This window comes from Gymnoscopelus braueri (assembly GCF_963280865.1).
Source record: "Gymnoscopelus braueri genome assembly, chromosome: 24".
In the NCBI taxonomy this organism is placed as follows: Eukaryota; Metazoa; Chordata; class Actinopteri; order Myctophiformes; family Myctophidae; genus Gymnoscopelus; species Gymnoscopelus braueri.
In genome coordinates, this window is record NC_137626.1 from 9,475,855 (window position 1) to 9,490,598 (window position 14,744).

General features: G+C 41.2%; 1 long non-coding RNA gene across 1 annotated transcript; it reads right to left on the bottom strand.

Moving 5' to 3' along the window:
- Nucleotides 1-7,412: 7,412 nt before the first annotated feature.
- LOC308080792 lies at nucleotides 7,413-13,617 on the bottom strand. The gene is made up of 3 exons (XR_013932741.1): nucleotides 13,537-13,617; nucleotides 13,361-13,444; nucleotides 7,413-7,458 (listed from the first exon to the last, which is right to left on the bottom strand). It is a non-coding gene; the product is annotated as an uncharacterized lncRNA (long non-coding RNA).
- Nucleotides 13,618-14,744: the final 1,127 nt, after the last annotated feature.

A 14,744-nucleotide genomic window follows, 5' to 3' on the forward strand; every position in this document is an offset into this window, starting at 1 on the left:
ATTGGTTATAATATCTACAGGATCATATACAGTGATTATTGCAAAATAAACCCCAACAGGGTGACACAGGACCGATGTGATATTTTACACTAATTATTTATTTTAAAATGGAGGTATTAGCTTCTGCTCAGTGCTTCCATAGCAACATAAATAGTCAGAGCTGTGGTCTCTGAGATGAAGTTTCCCAATGCATGCAACAGTCTGATCCAACAGGTTTCATACAACCATTTCCATTTTTAATGAACGCTACAGACCAAAATATCACATTTCAGAGATGTCATGCCTCCTTGACAAATAATCCCCTTTGACTTAATGTGAAGACAGAACAGATTGTGTTCCTCAGTCAACTGAAAGACATGAACACTTCACAACACAACAATCTTATGTTAGTGCTAACTCACACAACACTGGGGCACATTAAAAAGGGGATGCCTTTCATTGTTAGAAAAACTAATGAATACATTTAAGTCATTTAATATTGCATTAGATACTAATTACAATGGTTTAGGGTGTGTGTGTGTGTGTGTGTGTGTGTGTGTGTGTGTGTGTGTGTGTGTGTGTGTGTGTGTGTGTGTGTGTGTGTGTGTGTGTGTGTGTGTGTGTGTGTGTGTGTGTGTGTGTGTGTAATAGGCATCTAATCATCTACTTAGTGCTTCCTGTGGTGGGCGGCTGTGAGTGGAGGCAGAATTGTGCGTACAGGCAGAGGGAGGGGGCAAGAGTTTGGGGGGGTTGGGCAATTGGGACATCTGGGGAAGGATGTGTGTGTCTGGGGGGGGTGCAGTGTTGGTAGGTAGGCGTGTTTGAACGGGGACACCAGGGGCAGCGTTGCCAGGCTGTGGGGGACTGGGAGATCAAAACTTAATAAAAAACAGTTCATCTCATTGGCCCGTTCCAGGGTTAACTCTGACTCAGAGCTAGACTGTTTGTAGCCTGTGATCCTTTATCAACCCCTCCCACACTAGAGTTCATTAGACTGAACTCTGGAGTTACTGTCCTGAAGCTTGACCTCCAGTTTTTACCTGTAGGAGTCATTGACCTCCACCAGGGCCTTTTTCATTGACCTCAACCTCCTGTGTACACTGTGTAGTGTGCCATGAAAACGCTCTTCATCCTGTTCAACAGGGCTATGATGATGATGATGTTCATCCAGGGTTGTAGTTGGAGAAGCCAAGTTGCCGGTAGAGCACATGGAGAGTGGCCGGTAGAGCGGCCGGATGGGAACCACAAGATTCCCAGTTCGATCCCGGGTGTCCTTGAGCAAGACACTGAACCCGTAATTGCTCCCGATGAGCAGGTTGGTGCCTTGCATGGTTTCCTCTGCCATCGATGTGTGAATTCACCCTATCCATGTAAAGCGCTTTGGACAAAAGCGCTATATAAATGCACCATTTCCAAAACGATGCACTCCAAACATCTCATTTTGCATTCTGCAGTCAGTGTTGAAAGTCACTGTGAAAAGTCACACATTTAATATGGACAATGTTTGTTCTGGACCTTTCCTCTGCTGCTCAAACCCTGTGATCATCCTGTTCTCTCTCTCTCTCTCTCTCTCTGTGTGTCTCTCTCTCTCTCTCTCTCTCTCTCTCTCTCTCTCTCTCTCTCTCTCTCTCTCTCTCTCTCTCTCTCTCTCTCTCTCTCTCTCTCTCTCTCTCTCTGTGTGTCTCTCTCTCTCTCTCTCTCTCTCTCTCTCTCTCTCTCTCTCTCTCTCTCTCTCTCTCTCTCTCTCTCTCTCTCTCTCTCTCTCTCTGTGTTTGTGTGTGTGTGGGTGTGTGAGAGAGAGAGTACGTGTTTATAAATAAAACTGAACAAGTGTATATTTTGGTCAGTTCACTATAATTCCTTGATGTGAAAAATTGTTTTTTGTCTCTCAGTTGCTGCACAACTAGTATCTGTACTCAACTAGTAGCTGTACGCTGGGGATGGTGTATCTAAATGTTGCTGGTTGTGGCCTTCATTATGCCTGGAAGTGCACTGTGAGCATTCAAAGTCACTAAACTAACACATCACTCACTCAGGGATTTTGTTTCCTGACACTTTCTAGCTGTAGCAACTACAAAGGTCACCACAGCATTAACCCAAACACTGAATTTCATTTTCATCTAACTATGCCGATGCACACTATGAACACTATTCAAAACACGTACACTCCGCTGTAACAATGTTACACCTGATATTCAGAATCATGATTTGTCAATTAACATCATACATTGCTAGTCATAATTGTTATATACAATACCACAGTGTCACCACTATTATGAACTTTTCATAATTGTCTCTGCCAGGCCAAAGGCATGGCTGAGAAGGATTAGTGTTTGTGTGAGTGTGGATGAAATGTGAAGCTGTGTCTCGAGCACACAGTGTACAGACCAATATTTATCTAGCTCATGAGTTGTGTTGTCATCCTCTCTCAACACACTGTGTTGTGGAGCATGGATGTCAGTTTGGTTTTGTTTTCCCTTAGGCCTGTATTTACAGTCAGTGTCAGATGGGGCCAGTGACCAGGAGACCTTTACTACCTACCAGGGACCCATTGTTAATGTACTGTGAGTACAACATCTGACCACTAGGGTCCCCATGTCACTGGCAACACAGTCTCACTTGGAACTCATCAGCTTGGTCACATGACCAGGCGTCACCAATGACCTCTAGTCACTGGTGTATTTTGACACTGGCCCAGTGGTGACGCAATCCACTTCTATTGAAATCCCACAACATCATCATCTACATGACCACAGTAGTACAATATTTAAACACCCCCATGGTGGTATAATATAATTAATTATGTATATTGAGTCAATTAATTCAGCATTTTTATTAGTAGCCTAGTAGTTGTTGCAAGTTTCACTTGTTACACAAACGTGTTGTTTTGTGTGTTCCTGTCTGCAGAGTGTGCAGGCGTTGAGTCACAGAATGCCTATAAGATCATAACACTGAACTAAGTTGAACTAAACAGCACTGAGGGAGAACTTGGCCTCAAATGCACTATAGCTCACTACATGAAAAGCTCTGTTAAGGCAGTTCAGTTGCAAATGCAACATTTTGATTGGCTGAGGACAGTTCCTCTGTTCACTGGGCTGAACTGCATGAGGAAACAGGAAACAGGCAGCGTTCCCCATGGACTGACACAGACAGGAGTGGCTGCTGTAGCATCTCTGGTTGGGGCGCCGCTTCCGTCTATGTAAAGATGTAGCGAGAGTATCGGTGGTGTCTGAAAGTGACGCCCAGGAATGTGACCATGAGTTTGTATTGAGTTTGTATTTGATGAGTTAGGAGTGAGAATGTGTTGTCTCTGACCTTTATAGGTAAAATTCCTTGAATAATCACAGAATTCAAGCTATCAACAACAATCCTTCCAGAAAATGGGAACTACGATATTATTTATGTAAATTTGTCTCTGACACTTGATATAAAGCATTCAAATTATGCGGATCAGATATGTGTATATACTGTTTGTCTGCAAGCATTCAATAATTGTGTGCGTGCCTGTGTGTACACACACACACACACGCACACGCACACGCACACGCACACACACTGTATGTGTGTGTATTTACAAGGTCTCTGCTTGACACCCTGCTCAATCCGATACTTCACATCACATCACAAAACTGTAAATGCTGTCACATCACAAGCTACATAACATCAACCAGTGTTGTTTCAGTTACTTAAAGAACGCGATGATGACTATGAGCAGTATGTGCTTGATGTGTCAAGTCGGCCATATTGTTCTTTGTTAAGGCTGTAATGCTGTGTGTTTTTTCTATTTTCCTGTTCTCATGTGCCTCTCCTCCAGATAACACTGCCTGCCTTCTTACAGTTGCAGTGAGTGATTGGAGTGATTCATTGAAATGAACGGGCGGCCATGTTTTTAATCTCTCATGCACTTCTCTTAATACATCCATGTCTGCGTCACAGATGAGGTAGTTTCTGGTACATTTTCTGTTGGTGCACCGTCACCATGTTTATACACAATATTTTGATTCATGTTAAACAGATGTTTAAATTAAATGTTTTACATTGAGCACAACACTGGACTGAATTGAAATCTATATCAAAATAAACTTTACATATAAAATCATGCACACAAAGTAGGTTTGAAGAATTTTGATGTGTGTTTAAATTGTGTATTCAGCAACTATTTCTGTAAAAGTGTAATAATCTACAGCTTTCAGTCAAATGTCATGTATTCACACAGTATTTCCTGTTCTCTGTGTCTCTCCCCCAGATAACCACTCGCCCCCCCCCCCCTCCTTACAGCTGCACTGAGTGATTTGAGTGACTCACTGAAATGAATGGACGGCCATGTTTTGATCTCTCATACAGAATGTTGAGGCAGATTCTGGTACATCTTCTGCTGTTGCACCGTCACCATGTTTTACACAATATATTTGATCCATGTGCACAAAACAGATGTTTAAAGATGCTCTGTTTTACATTGAGTACAATATGTAATATGTAAGGACATAATTTGAATATATATACAAAAATAAACTTCACAGATAAAAGCATGCACACAAATAGCTTTCAAGAATTTTTAAATATTATGTAAAAGTATATGTATTCAGCAGCAATTTCTGTAAAATCATAGTCTAGCATTTTCAGTCAAATGTCATGCATTCACAGGATTAACAAACGTAATAACCATTTTGCATTCTGCACGAAACTCTGTGCACTGTGGTCAATGTGTGATCACTATATGAGTATGACATTCTGACATTTCCTCTGCTGCCCCTGTGAACATCGTGTGTGTGTGTGTGTGTGTGTGTGTGTGTGTGTGTGTGTGTGTGTGTGTGTGTGTGTGTGTGTGTGTGTGTGTGTGTGTGTGTGTGTGTGTGTGTGTGTGTGTGTGTGTGTGTGTGTGTGTGTGTGTGTGTGTGTGTGTCAGTCATGAGCAAAGGGGGCAGAGTGCGTGAATAGTCATCCAAGGACAGAACAGAATGCATGGGGGCGTACGTGGGTTGTGTACCTAAATGTCTACCGGCACAAAGGGATTGACTGTGTCCCTCAGTCTATTCTCAGTATGCTTTACAGATTATTTTTAATACATATTTATTAATAATTTGCTATGTGTGAGGCCGCATTTAAGCTGATCATCTGTGGACCCCCCCAAAAAAAATGTGGGGACCCCCCTGGGAGTCCCGACTTAAATTACTATACAGAATTATTGACACAGCAGACAAACCTGACACTATCTACTGGCTAGCTGAACCCATTCATTTCCACTAGCATTGCAACAAAATGCTAACAAGCTTCAAGTGGATATTTCTCAGTAACTATAGAGATGATGTCATGGTTTTCAACTATTTGACAATGTGATGTGCAATGTCAAAACCAAATATAAAACCCTGAACTATTACTTTATAAACTTTATTGATCTTTGATTGGTAATAATGTTGAGATAAAGCAAATGCTGTGACATTTCAATAGACTAGTAATGGTAGCAAATGCCAAACTAAATAATATTTGTAGATGGTTTGGAAAAAGGTTTTACCTATAATTTTTTTAAATGTTTTTTCTTTTTTTAAAGGCAGAAACACTTTCTGTGAGTGATTTTGTTACTTTTGCAACATTTGCTGGAGTTCCAAGTTGTGTTTGAACTCTTCAATGATGTTTTCACATTGGTTATAATATCTACAGGATCATATACAGTGATTATTGCAAAATAAACCCCAACAGGATGACACAGGACCGATGTGATATTTTACACTAATTATTTATTTTAAAATGGAGGTATTAGCTTCTGCTCAGTGCTTCCATAGCAACATAAACAGTCAGAACTGTGGTCTGTGAGATGAAGTTTCCAAATGCATGCAACAGTCTGATCCAACAGGTTTCATTCAACCATTTCCATTTTTAATGAACGCTACAGACCAAAATATCACATTTCAGAGATGTCATGCCTCCTTGACAAATCATCCTCTTAATGTGAAGACAGAACAGATTGTGTTCCTCAGTCAACTGAAAGACATGAACACTTCACAACACAAAAATCTTATGCTAGTGCTAACTCACACAACACTGGGGCACATTAAAAAGGGGATGCCATTCCGTTAGAAAAACGAATGAATACATTTAAGTCATTTAATATTGCATTAGATACTAATTACAATGGTTTAGGCTACACACTTATGAGTGTAATTTGAAGGATTAGTGTTTGTGTGAGTGTTGATGAAATGTGAAGCTGTGTCTCGAGCACACACTGTACAGACCAATATTTATCTAGCTCATGTGTTGTGTGTCATCCTCTCAACACACGTTGTGGAACATGGATGTCAGTTTATCCATTTCTCTCTTTTATCTCAAAGTGTAAACAGAGGGAGGTGCTGCTCTCAGCTCAGTGCACACATCAAAGCAAACTAATGTCACATCAGGACACGTTATGTAGAATAAAATAGCCTAATGTATGTTCAGTATTTCAAAATCATTGTTTTTAGAGAGTTTGAGAAACATTCATAGCCTGTATTGTATTTTAACATTCTTTACGGTTCTAAACAAGTGTTTTGTTTTTCCTTAGGCCTGTATTTACAGTCAGTGTCAGATGGGGCCAGTGACCAGGAGACCTTTACTACCTACCAGGGACCCATTGTTAATTTACTGTGAGTACAACATCTGACCACTAGGGTTCCCATGTCACTGGCAACACATTCTCACTTGGAACTCATGAAATATGGCAGCTTGGTCACATGACCAGGCGTCACAAATGACCTCTAGTCACTGGTGTGTTTTGATGCTGGCCCAGTGGTGACGAATCCACTTCTATTGAAATCCCACAACATCATCATCTACACGCCCACAGTAGTACAATATTCAAATAATCACAGCGTTCTATATTTAAACAACCATGGTAGTATAATATAATTAATTATGTATATAGAGTCAATTAATTCAGCAGTTTTATTAGTAGCCTAGTAGTTGTTGCAAGTTTCACTTGTTACACAAACGTGTTTTGGGTGTTCCTTCCTGCAGGGCGTGCAGGCATTGAGTGCCTATGAGATCATATCACTGAACTAAGTTAAACTAAACAGCACTGAGTGAGAACTTGGCCTCAAATGCACTATAGCTCACTTTCTGAAAAGCTCTGTTCAGGCAGTTCAGTTGCAAATGCAACATTTTGATTGGCTGAATACAGTTCCTCTGTTCATTGGACTGAACTGCATGAGGAAACAGGAAACAGGCAGCTTTCCCCCATAGACTGACCCAGGCAGGAGTGGCTGACATAGTATCTCGAGTTGGGGCGCCGCTTCCGTCAAAGTAAATTTGTAGAGAGAGTATTGGTGGTTTTGGAAAGTGACCTTGAGTTTGTATTGATGAGTTAGGAGTGAGAATGTGTTGTCTCTGACCTTATAGGTATAAATCCCTGAATAGTGCCAACTAACAAATAATCACACAATTCAAGCTCTTCCAGTCCTAATAGAAAATGTGAACTACAATATTATTTATGTAGATTTGTCTCTATCACTTGATATGAATCATTCAAATGATGCAGATCAGATGTGTGTATATACTGTTTGTGTGCAAGCATTCAATAATTATGTCTGTGCAATAATTATATGTGTGTGCATGCGTGTGTGCGTATGATGTGTCAAGTCAGCCATATTGTTCTTTTAGAGCTGTGGTGTTGTGTGTTTTTTCTTGTTTCCTGTTCTCCTGTGCCTCTCCCCCAGATAACCACACTGCCTGCCTTCTTACAGTTGTAGTGAGTGACTCATTGAAATAAACGGGCGGCCATGTTTTTAATCTCTCATGCACTTCTCTTAATACATCCATGTCTGCGTCACAGATGAGGTCGTTTCTGGTACATATTCTGTTGGTTCACCGTCACCATGTTTATACACAATATTTTGATCCATGTTTACAACATAAACAGATGTTTAAATATGCTCTGTTTTACATTGAGCACAATACTGGACTGAATTGAAATCGGTATAAAAAATATATAAAATCATGCACACAAAGTAGATTTCAAGAATTTTGAAATGCATTTAAATGAATATGTATTCAACAACTATTTCTGTAAAAGTGTACAATAATCTATATCTTTCAGTCAAATGTCATGTATTCACACAGTATTTCCTGTTCTCTGTGTCTCTCCCCCAGATAACCACCCTGCCCCCCCCCCCCCCCTCCTCCTTACAGTTGCACTGAGTGATCGGAGCGATTCACTGAAATGAATGGTCGGCCATCTTTTTATCTCTCATCCACTTTTCTTAATACATCCATGGCTGCAGTTACAGAAGGTTGAGGTAGATTGTTGTACATCTTCTGCTGTTGCACCATCACCATGTTTTGCAATATATTTGATCCTTGTGCACAGAACAGATGTTTAAAAATGTTGATATACAAAAATAAACTTTACAGATAAAAGAGTGCACACAAAGTAGCTTTCAAGAATTTTGAAATGTTATGTAAAAGTATATGTATTAGCATGAATTTCTGTAAAATCTTACAATTGTCTAGCGTTTTCAGTCAAATGTCATGCATTCACATTATTAACAAACTTAATAACCATTTTGCATTCTGCAGCAATGAAACTCTCTGTGCACTGTGGTCAATGTGTGATCACTATATGAATATGACAATTTCCCCTGCTGCCCCTGTGAACATCCTATTCTGTGGTGTGTGTGTGTGTGTGTGTGTGTGTGTGTGTAGCCTATGAGCAAATGGGGTGCGTGAGTAGTCACAGTCATCCAAGGACAACAGAATGCATGGGGGTGCGGGTTTTGTATACCTGAATGTCTACCGGCACAAAGGACTGACTGTGTCACTCAGTACACTTTACAGATGATTGTTAAAACATAATTATTAAGAATTTTCTCTGTGCCAGGGGTTAATTCTAAGAGGCCACATTTAAGCACAGAGACGAGCATCCTGTTTCCATCTAGCAGAAGCAGCCCACTATCACCTCTCAATCAGGAAATGAAAACCACAACAACATGCATGAACGCTCTGTATAACTTTAGACACACTGCTGTAGAGTGAACACTGTGTTCCAGATGGTTGCAAACGTCTAAACTAAAATAGACAAAAGGTTGTTGTGTATTCAATACTTTATTAATCTCACACATGGGTAGTGTGCAGTGGTGAATTTCCATCATGACACTTATCATAACCTTCATGACAATCCTGGAGAGTTGTCTCCTCACCTGGTTGGTTGTAAATATCAGGGGTGAGGGAGGACCTTGTACTTGTTGCCTGGCTGTGTGTAGAGGAGGGGTGGCAACGGGTGAGTATACTTAGTGCTTCCTGTGGTGGGGGGGCTGTGATTGGAGGCAGAATTGTGCAGATAGGCAGAGGGAGGGGGCAAGAGTTTGGGGGGTTGGGCATTTGGGACATCTGAGGAAGTGTGTGTGTGTGTGTGTGTGGGTGGGGGGGGGGGTTTATGTGTGCAGTGGTGGTGGTAGGTAGGCGTGTTTGAACGTGGATGCCAGGGGCAGCGTTGCCAGGCTCTGGGGGACTGGGAGATCAAAACTTAATAAAAAACGGTTCATCTCATTGGCCCGTTCCAGGGTTCACTCTGACTCAGAGCTAGACTGTTTGTAGCCTGTGATCCTTTATCAACCCCTCCCACACCAGAGTTCATTGGACTGAACTCTGGAGTTATTGTCCTGAAGCTTGACCTCCTTGTACCTGTAGGAGTCATTGACCTCGACCGCCTATGTACAGTGTGCCATGAAAACGCTCTTTATCCTGTTCAACAGGGCTATGATGATGATGATGTTCATCCAGGGTTGTAGTTGGAGAAGCACTGAACATGGGGAGCCACTGGGCTCAGGGGTAGAGTGGCCGGTAGAGCGGCTGGATGGGAACCGCAAGATTCCCAGTTCGATCCCGGGTCCTCCCAGAGTTAGTGTCGAAGTGTCCTTGAGCAAGACACTGAACCCCCAGCGCTTTGGACAAAAGCGCTATATAAATGCACCATTTACCATTTACCAAACGATGCACTCCAAACATCTCATTTACTGTTTGTGTGCAAGCATTCAATAATTTTGTGCGTGCATGTGTGTGTACACACATACACGCACACGCACACACAAACACACTGTATGTGTGTGTATTTACAAGGTCTCTGCTTGACACCCTGCTCAATCCGATACTTCACATCACAAAACTGTAAATGCTGTCACATCACAAGCTACATAACATCAACCAGTGTTGTTTCAGTTACTTAAAGAACGCGATGATGACTATGAGCAGTATGTGCTTGATGTGTCAAGTCAGCCATATTGTTCTTTGTTAAGGCTTTAATGTTGAGTGTTTTTTCTTGTTTCCTGTTCTCATGTGCCTCTCCTCCAGATAACCACACTGCCTGCCTTCTTACAGTTGCAGTGAGTGATTGGAGTGACTCATTGAAATGAACAGGCGGCCATGTTTTTAGTCTCATGCACTTCTCTTAATACATCCATGTCTGCATCACAGATGAGGTCGTTTCTGGTACATCTTATGTTGGTGCACCGTCACCATGTTTATACACAATATTTTGATCCATGTGTACAACATAAACAGATGTTTAAATGTTTTGCATTGAGCACAACACTGGAGTGAATTGAAATCTATATAAAAATAAACTTTACATATAAAATCATGCACACAAAGTAGGTTTGAAGAATTTTGAAATGTGTTTAAATTGTGTATTCAGCAACTATTTCTGTAAAAGTGTACAATAATCTACAGCTTTCAGTCAAATGTCATGTATTAACACAGTGTTTCCTGTTCTCTGTGTCTCTCCCCCAGATAACCCCCCCCCCTCCTTTCAGCTGTGAGTGATTCACTGAAATGAATGGACGGCCATGTTTTTATCTCTCATACAGAATGTTGAGGCAGATTCTGGTACTTCTTCTGCTGTTCCACCATCACCATGTTTTACACAATATATTGATCCATGTGCACAGAACAGATGTTTAAAGATGCTGTTTTACATTGAGCACAATATGTGTAAGGACATAATTTAAATATATATACAAAAATAAACTTCACAGATAAAAGGCATGCACACAAAGTAGCTTTCAAGAATGTTGAAATATTATGTAAAAGTATATGTATTCAGCAGCAATTTCTGTAAAATCATACAATAGACTAGCATTTTCAGTAAAATGACATGCATTCACAGTATTAACAAACGTAATAACCATTTTGCATTCTGCATGAAACTCTGTGCACTGTGGTCAATGTGTGATCACTATATGAATATGACATTCTGACATTTCCTTTGCTGCCCCTGTGAACATCCTGTTCTCTCTGTGTGTGTGTGTGTGTGTGTGTGTGTGTGTGTGTGTGTGTGTGTGTGTGTGTGTGTGTGTGTGTGTGTGTGTGTGTGTGTGTGTGTGTGTGTGTGTGTGTGTGTGTAATAGGCATCCAATCATCTACTTAGTGCTTCATGTGGTGGGCGGCTGTGAGTGGAGGCAGAATTGTGTAGACAGGCAGAGGGAGGGGGCAAGAGTTAGGGGGGGTTGGGCAATTGGGTCCTCTGGGGAAGGATGTATGTGTGTGTCTGTGGGGGGGGGTGCAGTGGTGGTAGGTAGGCGTGTTTGAACGGGGACGCCAGGGGCAGCGTTGCCAGGCTGTGGGGGACTGGGAGATCAAAACGTAATAAAAAACGGTTCATCTCATTGGCCCGTTCCAGGGTTCACTCTGACTCAGAGCTAGACTGTTTGTAGCCTGTGATCCTTTATCAACCCCTCCCACACCAGAGTTCATTGGACTCTGGAGTTATTGTCCTGAAGTCTTGACCTCCAGTTTGTCCCTGTAGGAGTCATTGACCTCCACCAGGGCCTTTTTCATTGACCTCAACCTCCTGTGTACACTGTGTAGTGTGCCATGAAAACGCTCTTCATCCTGTTCAACAGGGCTATGATGATGATGATGTTCATCCAGGGTTGTAGTTGGAGAAGCCAAGTTGCCGGTAGAGCACATGGAGAGTGGCCGGTAGAGCGGCCGGATGGGAACCACAAGATTCCCAGTTCGATCCCGGGCTCCCCAGAGTTAGTGTCGAAGTGTCCTTGAGCAAGACACTGAACCCGTAATTGCACCCGATGAGCAGGTTGGTACCTTGCATGGTGCCATCGGTGTGTGAATGGGTGAATTCACCCTATCCATGTAAAGCGCTTTGGACAAAAGCGCTATATAAATGCACCATTTACAAAACGATGCACTCCAAACATCTCATTTTGCATTCTGCAGTCAGTGTTGAAAGTCACTGTGAAAAGTCACACATTTAATATGGACAATGTTTGTTCTGAACCTTTCCTCTGCTGCTCAAACCCTGTGATCATCCTGTTCTCTCTCTCTCTCTCTGTTTGTCTCTCTCTCTCTCTGTGTCTCTCTCTCTCTGTCTCTCTCTCTCTCTCTCTCTGTCTCTCTCTCTCTCTCTCTCTCTCTCTCTCTCTGTGAGAGAGAGAGAGTACGTGTTTGTATTCTTGTTGTGAATTGCTGTCAAGGATTTTTTTTTCTGTTTCAAAGTGGAACCATTTTATTGTTCAAAGGCAACAAGGCATTGTCTCTCCTGTTGCAGTACAAAAATATCAGTCAGAATTAAATCATAAAACTGAACAAGTGTATATTTTGGTCAGTTCAGTATAATTCCTTGATATGAAAAATTCAACCTTTACAGTCTTGTTTTTTGTCTCTCTCAGTTGCTGCACAACTAGTAGCTGTACTCAGTTGCAGGACAGCTCTAGAACAATGAGAAGGCCTCTCAGAGTTGTTTCTCTGTGTCTGGGGATGGTGTATCTAAATGCTGCTGGTTGTGGCCTTCATTAGGCCTGGAAGTGCACTGTGAGTATTCAAAGTCACTAAACTAACACATCACTCTCTCAGGGATTTTGTTTCCTGACACTTTCTAGCTGTAGCAACTACAAAGGTCACCACAGTATTAACCCAAACACTGAATTTCATTTTTCATCTAACTATGCCGATGCACGCTATGAACACTATTCAAAACACGTACACTCCTTTGTAACAATGTTACACCTGATTTTCAGAATCATGATTTGTCAATTAACACCATACTGTACATTGCTAGTCATAATTGTTATATACAATACCACAGTGTCAACACTATTATGAACTTTTCATAATTGTCTCTGCCAGGCCGAAGGCATGGCTGAGAAGGATTAGTGTTTGTGTGAGTGTGGAGGATCTATGTAAAGATGTAGCGAGAGTAGCGGTGGTGTCCCAAAGTGACGCCCAGGAATGTGACCATGAGTTTGTATTGAGTTTGTATTTGATGAGTTGGGAGTGAGAATGTGTTGTCTCTGACCTTTATAGGTAAAATTCGTTGAATAATCACAGAATTCAAGCTCTCGACAACAATCCTTCCAGAAAATGGGAACTAGGATATTATTTATGTAAATTTGTCTCTGACACTTGATATAAAGCATTCAAATTATGCGGATCAGATATGTGTATATACTGTTTGTCTGCAAGCATTCAATAATTGTGTGTGTGCCTGTGTGTGTGTGTGTGTGTGTGTGTGTGTGTGTGTGTGTGTGTGTGTGTGTGTGCGTGTGCGCGCACACACACACACACACACACACACACACACACACACACACACAGACACACTGTATGTGTGTGTATTTACAAGGTATCTGCTTGACACCCTGCTCAATCCGTTACTTCCGTCACATCACAAGCTACATAACACCAACCAGTGTTGTTTCAGTTACTTAAAGAACGCGATGATGACTATGAGCAGTATGTGCTTGATGTGTCAAGACAGCCATATTGTTCTTTGTTAAGGCTGTAATGCTGTGTGTTTTTTCTTGTTTCCTGTTCTCATGTGCCTCTCCTCCAGATAACCACACTGCCTGCCTTCTTACAGTTGCAGTGAGTGATTCATTGAAGTGAACGGGTGGCCATGTTTTTAATCTCTCTGCACTTCTCTTAATACATCCATGTCTGCATTACAGATGAGGTAGTTTCTGGTACATATTCTGTTGAAGCACCGTCACCATGTTTATACACAATATTTTGATCCATGTGAACAACATAAACAGATGTTTAAATGTTTTACATTGAGCACAATACTGGGCTGAATTGAAATCTATATAAAAATAAACTTTACATTTAAAATCATGCACACAAAGTAGATTTGAAGAATTTTGTGTGTGTTTAAATTGTGTATTCAGCAACTATTTCTGTAAAAGTGTAATAATCTACAGCTTTCAGTTAATGTCATGTATTCACAGTATTTCCTGTTCTCTGTGTCTCTCCCCCAGATAACCACCCTCCCCCTCCCCTCCTTACAGCTGCACTGAGTGATTTGAGTGATTCACTGAAATGAATGGACGGCCATGTTTTTATCTCTCATACAGAATGTTGAGGTAGATTCTGGTACATCTTCTGATGTTGCACCGTCACCATGTTTTACACAATATATTTGATCCATGTGCACAAAACAGATGTTTAAAGACGTTCTATTTTACATTGAGTACAATATGTGTAAGGACATAATTTAGATATATATACAAAAATAAACTTCACAGATAAAAGCATGCACACAAAGTAGCTTTCAAGAATTTTGAAATATGTAAAAGTATATGTTTTCAGTAGCAATTTCTGTAAAATCATACAATAGTCTAGCATTTTCAGTCAAATGTCATGCATTCACAGTATTAACAAACGTAATAACCATTTTGCATTCTGCACGAAACTCTCTGTGCACGGTGGTCAATGTGTGATCACAATATGAGTATGAGCTTCTGACATTTCCTCTGCTGCCCCTGTGAACATCGTGTGTGTGTGTG